The sequence below is a fragment of the Equus caballus genome, chromosome 4, assembly GCF_041296265.1.
Source record: "Equus caballus isolate H_3958 breed thoroughbred chromosome 4, TB-T2T, whole genome shotgun sequence".
Taxonomy (NCBI): Eukaryota; Metazoa; Chordata; class Mammalia; order Perissodactyla; family Equidae; genus Equus; species Equus caballus.
In genome coordinates this window covers 57487237-57495748 of record NC_091687.1, presented here as the reverse complement: position 1 = coordinate 57495748, position 8512 = coordinate 57487237, and the positions used below count along the sequence as shown (strand labels likewise).

Here is an 8512-nt window from a genome sequence, read left to right as displayed (position 1 = left end):
TGTCATGGTGCTGAGAGGGATATGCTCCTGTGTCTGGTCTTCAGTCCAGGTCATTAGAAGTTTCTCCATTTCTGATATAGGCCCTTCTCAAATTTTTGTTAGTCTTGTTGCCTTCAATAAAGCAGATCCTTTAATAGCTTCTATCACTTTATTCTTGTTCTTTAAGATTGTAGCTATGGTGGAATGGCATATGCCTGATTGGCAAGCTATAACCATCACTGATTTTCCACCTTCGTAGCCGTTAATCACTTTTAATTTCATTTCCAGGTCAATCACTTGACGCTGCCTCTTACTGCCAACATTAGTGAATTTTGTATGCTTAGGGGGCCATGATGAACAAAACAACATGAGACTAACTCAAGAACAAGAGAAAATGATGCAATCAAGAGACACAGTAAACACGAGCTGTATGAGGCTGCTGCTGGTGTAACATGGCATACTGTTTTATAGTAAACTTTTTATTTATGAGTAGGGAGAGAACACTCTAAAATAATGATAAAAAGTATATTAAATACATAAGCCAGTAACATAGTCATTTATTATCATTATCAAGTATTATGTATTGTGCATAATTGTATGTGCTATACTTTTATACGACCCGAAATGCAGTAGGTTTGTTTACACCAGTATCACCACAGACACATGAATAATGTATTTTGCTGTGACATTATGATGGCTATGACATCACGCAGTGACAGGAATTTTTCAGCTCCATTATAATCTTATGGGATCAACATCGATAGGCGGTCCATCACTGACCAAAACATTGTTGTGCATTGTATGACTGTAATAGCCAACATTTATCCGGCATTGACAGTGCCAGGCACTATTCCAAGGACTTTGTATATATTAACTCATTTTATCCTTTGGCAAACCTATGAAATAGAAACTATTATTATTATCCTCATTTTACAGATGAGGTATTTGAGCTTTGAAATAAATTATTTCTATTTTCACTGTTCAGTTGGAGATGGAGGATGGCTATTGACTAACCGCTAGGTTTATTCTGTTTCACTGGTCACTTTCTCTATCAGGAAACCTAGAGGACACAGTTCATATAGGGAGGAGTATGTAATGGGGAAAGACCTTACTAAAATGACAGGTCGGTGACACTTATCTCTTCCCTCAGGGCTCCCATTCCTGTGTCTGTACTTCTAGGGTTATTTACATCACCTTGCAAGGTGTCTTCATGATGGAGACTCTGATTCATCCTCCTGCCTCAACTTTTGCCCTTCCCCTGCGCCCCCCCCCACCCACATACACCTCACTGAAGTCACAACTTGGAGTTCCTGACATGTCTTTCCTACATGATTTCAAAAACACCATTTCTTTGATGTGCTGTCCAGTCCTGAGCAAGTTACTCAATTTTTTTCTTTCTTACCATATCTTTTTCCCTTTTAAAATATTTTGGTAAAATCCACATAACATAAAACTTACCATTAGCAACATTTAGTACATTCATAATGCTGTACAGCCATCACCACTATCTAGTTCCAGACATTTTCAACACCACAAAAAGGAAACTCCATACCCATTAAGCAATCATTTTTCATTCTCCCTCCCTGCAGCCCCTGGCAGCCACTAATCTGCTTTCTGTCTCTATGGATTGGCCAACTCCGAATATTCCATATAAATGGAATCATACAATATGTCACCTTTTGCATCTGGCTTTTTTACTTAGCATAGAGTTTTCAAGGCTCATCCGTGTTTTAGCATGTATCAGCACTTCATTCCTTTTTATGGTCAAATAATGTTCAACTGTATGGATATGCCACATTTTGCTTATCCATTTATCAGTTGATTAGACTTTTGGGTTCTTTCTACCTTTCAGCTGTTGTGAATAGTGCTGCTATTAATATTTGTGTGCAGGGCTGGCCCAGTGGTGTAGTGGTTAAGTTCATGCACTCTGCTTCAGTAGCCTGGGGTTTGCAAGTTGGGATACCAGGCACAGACCTACACACTGCTCATCAAGCCATGCTGTGGTGGCATCCCACATACAAAATAGAGGAAGATTGGCACAGGTGTTAGCTAAGAGCCAATCTTCCAACCCAAAAAATAAAAAAATGAAAAAATAAACTGACAGAGGCCGTCCCGGTGGTGCAGCGGTTAAATTCACACATTCCACTGCGGTGGCCCACAGTTCACTGATGCAGATCCTGGGTGCGGACTTACACACTGCTTGAGAAATCATGCTGTGGCAGGTGTCCCACATCTGAAGTACAGGAAGACGGACATGGATGTTAGCTCAGGACAGGTCTTCCTCAGCAAAAAGAGGAGGATTGGCAGCAAATGTTAGTTCAGGGCTAATCTTCCTCAAAAAATAAAATAAAATAAAATAAAAAGTTAAAAATAAAAAAAATTTGTGTGCAAGTTTTTTTTTGAACACTTGTTTTCAGTTCTTTTGGGTATACACCCAAGGGTGGAACTGCTGGGTCCTATGGTAGTTCTATGTTTAACTTATTGAGGAACAATGAAACTGTTTTCCACAGTGGCAGCAGCATTTTACATGCCTATCAACAGCGGACGAGGGTTCCAATTTCTTCACATCCTCACCATCGCTTGTAATGTTCCGTGTTTTTTTGTGTGTGCCATTTTAGTGCGTGTGAAGTAGTATCTCACTGCGTTTACTCAATCTTTTTAAGCCTTTGAAGCTACATTTGTAATGATGAGGCAAATAACAGCACTTAATTCATAGGATAATACAAAGGATAAATGAAGTCATGCATGCCAGGAACTTGACAAAGTGCTCAGCAAAGGTAAGGTCTATTTTTCTTACTGTTGCCCCTGGGGCTGTGTTGTCTCTGCTGGAAAAGACAGTACAAGCAGGGCTCAGATGCTTGGACGTGATGTCTGACTGTGTTTACCAGCTGTGTGACCTCAAGCAAGTTATCTGACCTTGATGTGCCACAGTTTCTTCATCTGTATATTCTAGTAGTACCTGCATTGTCTGGTTGTTTTGAAGATTCTACGAGTTACTGTAAGCAAAGAACAGTAAGTGGCCCAGAGGAGGCTCTGTGAGTGTTAACTTCATTACCTCCTCCCTCCACTTCCCGGGATAATTCCTGCTCAACTTCCAGATTTCAGCTTTGGTCTTTTTCCTCTGGGAATGTTCTCTTAATCAGCACACTACTCCCTCCTCCCCCCGCCCCTGCTCCCCCTCCCCGCAAGGTTAAGTTAGATGCCCCTCCTATTTACTTCCAGAGTTTATTGCTTTTGTGGCACTTAACAGATTTCTGCCTTCCCTTTGTCTTTTTGCACTTTTGTGCGCTCAGTATCTAACACAGTATCTGGCCCATAGTAGGTGCTCAAGTATTATTAGCTGAATAAATAAATGGGGTGAATGTTAATCAATTAGTATGATGGTGTAGTATGGTGGATTCATTCATCCGTGAGAAACTAATATTCTCAGGGTATAATGTTGGGATTAAACATGCTGAGAGAAATTTGCTCAACACCATGAACTCCAGATATTAAAGAATTTTAAATGAAGATTTACTGGAATTTAAGAAATAAAATTCTACTTACCAAATTAACGCATTGAGAGGCTAGATATAATGTGTTTAAATATTGACTCCAAGGTCCATTTGTAAGGAAAAAGTCAGGGAAAGTTGATAACAACCTGAACAGGTGGTGTAGATTAGGTACATCCAGAAAATAAGCCCATAATATACCTATTTTAAATGGGCTCTTGAGACACTAAATGTGGAAAACTTCTGAGAATAGGAAAACTGCGAAGATACTCCCATGTTGTAATCATCATCCTTGGCCGACCTAAGGGAGAAAGTATGACAGAGAAGGGGAGAAAGAAAGTTTTTTGATATTGAAAACAGTTTTTTTAAAGCCATATAGAGAACATCACCTTTTCTTAGGTGGGTAGGAGCAAATGGTGCCTGGTATAAAGTATGGAAACTTTACAATAATATTGACTGAGTAATATAGAATGGAACAGCTAGTGAAAATAACCGTTATTAAATAGAACACATTTACATTTTTAATAAAGTAAATACAAATTAAAATCTAGCTATTTAATTTTATAGATTTTAGCTACCTTGAAATTATATTGTCAAGGTGCCTGAATTATTTGGTGAATAGATTGAAATCTGGTCATGATAGATTAAAATGACAACAAAGTCTGTTCTTAGTCCACTCAGGCTGCTGTAACAAAATACCACAGACTAGGTGGCTTATAAACAACAGAAATTTATTTCTCACAGTTCTGGAGCCTGGACAGCCGAGATCAAGGTGCCAGCATCGTCCGATGAACGCTCTCTTCGGGGCTGCAGAATTCTCGTCTCCTTGCACGGTGGACTGGGGGCTAGGCAGCTTTCTGGGATGTCTTCTACAAGAGCACTGATCCCATTCGTGAGGCCTCCACCGTCAACACCTCATCACCTCTCAAAGGCCGCACCTTCTAACACCATAACATCGGGCGTAAGGATTCCAACATGTGAATTTTAGGAGGACACAGACATTCAGATCAAAGCCCTTAATATTTGTTAAATTTATTGCATATACCTAAAATGTGTGTTTTATGATCACTTTTGTGCCTTTACAGTTTTGGTTCCATATAATCTTTGTTTTCTAAGACATAGCAATGACAATTTTCAACTGTAGTAACTATTGATTGGGAAACCAATTAGGAGAATGATGAGTAAATATTAAGTGTCTGTTCCGCACGATCCTACAAGGGAATTTACATTTTTGATGAGAGAGCAAGAATAATTGGAACCCAAGTGAAATGAAGAGTTCCAGAAACTGAATGTTAACCTGGTGCCAATATTGGAGCCAGTAGATGTAGTTTAAATGCCAATTCCCCTCAGTCAAAGTTCCCAGACGTATCTTTGTTTTTTGCTTCCTTAAAACAAATTCCATCTATGAAGAAAGGCTTTAGGATTGTGCAGAATCTCCTCATCTTCAATTATCAAAAGTACCTGATGATGCTATAAATAGCTCAGCTCCACCTGCAGATCAATTAAAATTAAAGAACAGATTTTGACTATCTGTTGTTTATCATGCTAGATATTGTAGGGGGCATAAAGATGATAGGACAAGGCTCCTGCTCTAAAGGAGTCTTCAGTCTATTTGGGATATAAAACTTACACATAGGGGGCTGGCCCCATGGCTGAGTGGTTAAGTTTGTGCACTCTGCTTCAGCGGCCCAGGGTTTTGCTGGTTTAGATCCTGGGAGCAGACATGCACCGCTCATCAGGCCATGCTGAGGTGGTGTCCCACATAGCACAACCAGAAGGACCTACAGCTAGAATATACAACTAGGTACTGGGGGGCTTTGGGGAGGAGAAGAAAAAAAGATTGGCAACAGTTGTTAGCTCAGGTGCCAATCTTTAAAGAAACAAAAACAAAAACTTACACATAAAAAGAGACACATAATGCAACAGAGTCAATGTTAGGTTTTGTGGATCATACAGATTGTGTCTAAAGTAAGAAAAAGAGGGAGGAGGAGAGAATGGCAAGAGAGAGAGGAAGAACCATTTAGATTTTATCCCACCTGGGGTCCTTTAGAGAAACAAGCCAACCTGGTTAGGGGCAATTGAAAGAGGATGCTTCAGCTGACAGGTACACAGAATGCTGCCCAGCCAGGATGCCAATGTGGTGGCCAATGGAGGCCTGACATGTGATCAGATTCAACATTGGGGATTCTTCCAGCAAAGGTTTTGGGCAATACAAAAGTCAGTGGATTTAAAAAAAAGAAGTTTGTGGATTTTTCACTGAGCTGCTTGGGAGCTCCTTTAAGGTGATAGTAATGTGGCAAAAATTGTTCTCTCTAAATTACAAGCAAGTATGAGTCTAATTTTGTCTGACAGAAGGAGGAGTACATATGGGCAAGTAGATAATGGGCTAGTTTGGTAGACAGTCTATATAAGAGAGAAAGCTAAGGTGGCAGAGGGAGGTATGCAATAAGAATTTTCAAGATCAGGGGAGCAGAATGCATTGTGATATGAGCGAGGGTTAAAGGAGACAGGATGTGGCCAAAAACATTTTCATCTCTCAGCAAAGGTCAAGTCAGCTAGAAAAGAGAACATGGTCTAAAAAACTGATAAATCCAGGAAGGCAGAAAGACTTCAAATGCAGAGCCTCTACATTTTAGAAGAAAACCATTTTGGCTTGGATCTTAGAGTGGGTCCAGAGCCCTGTGAGAAATTCCCAAGGATCCTCAAGTTCCAGGGTTGGTAGAGTCACCAGTGGACAAGAGGAATAGAAAGAAGAGCACACTGTGAAAGAATGAGAGGGGTGTAAAGCCACCCCAAGAAGGGCAGGGAACTGAGATCGCACTTTGTAAGCTGAATGCATGTGGTTTTTGCCCCATATAGCTGGACACCAGCAAGGAGAGAATTTGTGATATGCAAATAGGGAGATAAATGCTAACACGGAGAAATAAAGGACAGCCTGGAAAGGAAAATTTGTATTTCCATGGGGGTGGTATAGTGATAGGAAGTCTTCTGATTGTGGACACCTGTCTATTTATTAATTTAATTTGTATATAAGGCAATTACCCAAATATGGTCTTTCACTTTGCTCATATCAGGGTGGTTCTTAAACTCTGAGCTCCATACAAAACTGGAGACCACGTCTAGAAATTTCTTTCATATACCATGTAGCTCTGTGCCGTATAGTTAAGATACACCCTAGACTGTTTCTCTGTTGCTGGGGCCAGTCTGTTGGGAATTACTGTAATATGATGGAAAGAGCACAGGTTTTAGTATCACAGATCTGGGTTTGAAGCCAGCACCATAAGTTACTAGCTGTGGTGCTCTGGATACACTTCTGATCTTTACTGAGCAATAGTTTCCTCTTCTGTAAAACGAAAACAGCAATATAGTAATACTTATTCTCAGTTGGTTGTTATAATTAGTAATAATTTATAGAAAGTGTAGAGTAGTGCCTGATACATACATAATACTCAATAAACAATGCTGTCTTTAGAAGACTTCTGTTATTACTACAAAACTCATGATTGTCTTGTTTGAATGTAATGTTTTCTCTCCTCCTAGAAATCAGTGAAGAAAAAATTCTGTCATTCTTCACACTTGTTTCTTCATTGAGTACAAGGTGAGATATCCAAGACAACATATCATGACTACATTTTACTGTTCTTATGGTATTTTTTTTTCTTTTTTCTTCCTCTAGTGGCACTGAAGCAGGCTGGATTTTCTCATCTTTATTTCGAGCTTATTTCCTTTGGGCAGTTAGGAGAGAATTTTACTCTCTCTACCTGGAATAGCACAATAGACAATCAGTATTGTTCCACTAAGTACTATTTTAAATTGTCCTTATGTTCATCTTGGATATAAAGTATAAAGACAATGACAAAAAATATCTAAGAATTACAGCTGAAAATTTTCTCTTCCTTGTTCCAAGAGACCTCCTGACTGTAATATCTCAATCATCTAATTTTATTAAAATTTGTCAATCCTACTAGTCAAAATAATATGCCAATTGTTTCCCTTTAACTATGTTCCTTCTTTGATCAAGTTTTTCCCTTTTAATATAGTGACTTGTGGGAGAATTTAATGATTTTATGAATCTTTTCTGGGCTTCAAGTAAAGGACTGCCATTTTATGCTGGTCATAGTTCCCTGTCCTCTTATTCAGTGATTGAGTGAAGGTTAGTGTTTAGAGAAAGTTGTTATTTTGAGTGCCTCATGTAGATTGCAATAATTCACTTGTGAAGTGTTTAAACAAGGCAGCTGATAAATCACAAAATTCTCCCCTTTCCCTGAGAGATTGGCTCTTGAAACTCATGAGGGAACACACAAGATTGCTTTCTGATATCTCTTGGAATTATGTGGCATTATAAGGTGCTGCTCCTCAGAGAGAAAAACAAACAAAGCTCAACATCTTTTGTAGGAAAAAGAGCAGATCCATGAGCAGCCTTCAATCTAGCTAAGAATATACCTTGATTTATAACCATAGATACATACACATTTTAAAAATGTCATGGCACACATATCCAGTTACCTGACATTGAAGGAGTTTCTCTGGGAGTCAATTTCCCATACTTTGCAGGCCTCAGTAACTTCACTTTGTTTCAGGCAGTCCCACAGAGGTGCACAAAATGTATTTGACACTGAGTAACCCAGATATGTTAGCCTTCTGCTAAAGAGCTGCTGAAGTGTTTCCACGTCAAGGCTGAGTCTCTTGTAACAGTGGTTAACGACTCTATGCTCTAACTAACGTGGCCATGGGTTACTGCTGCTCTGAGAGCAAGAAGGAAACCATAATTCATCTGATGTGGCTTTTTTTTTTTTTTTGCTGAGGAGCCTGTTAGCTTTGACAAACGGCAAACCATTGTACAAAATCCTGAACACGTTTCACGTAACTAGAGAGCCATTGCTTCCTCTGACACATATTCCTCCTTCACTGTTGAATGCAGAGCATGGTAAAACACTGAAAATTAGGATCAGGTGATTGATTTCTTTACAAATGTAGAAATGTCAGTATACAAACTCCATAATATGTATATATAAAACTACAGTTGAGTATGGTCAATTTGA

At 39.2% G+C, this 8512-nt stretch overlaps 1 long non-coding RNA gene across 1 annotated transcript; it reads right to left on the bottom strand.

Moving 5' to 3' along the window:
• Positions 1–3417: 3417 nt before the first annotated feature.
• Positions 3418–8077, bottom strand: LOC138923762 (uncharacterized). Its single transcript, XR_011437850.1, has 3 exons — positions 7977–8077; positions 4213–4411; positions 3418–3771 (listed from the first exon to the last, which is right to left on the bottom strand). It is a non-coding gene; the product is annotated as an uncharacterized lncRNA (long non-coding RNA).
• Positions 8078–8512: the final 435 nt, after the last annotated feature.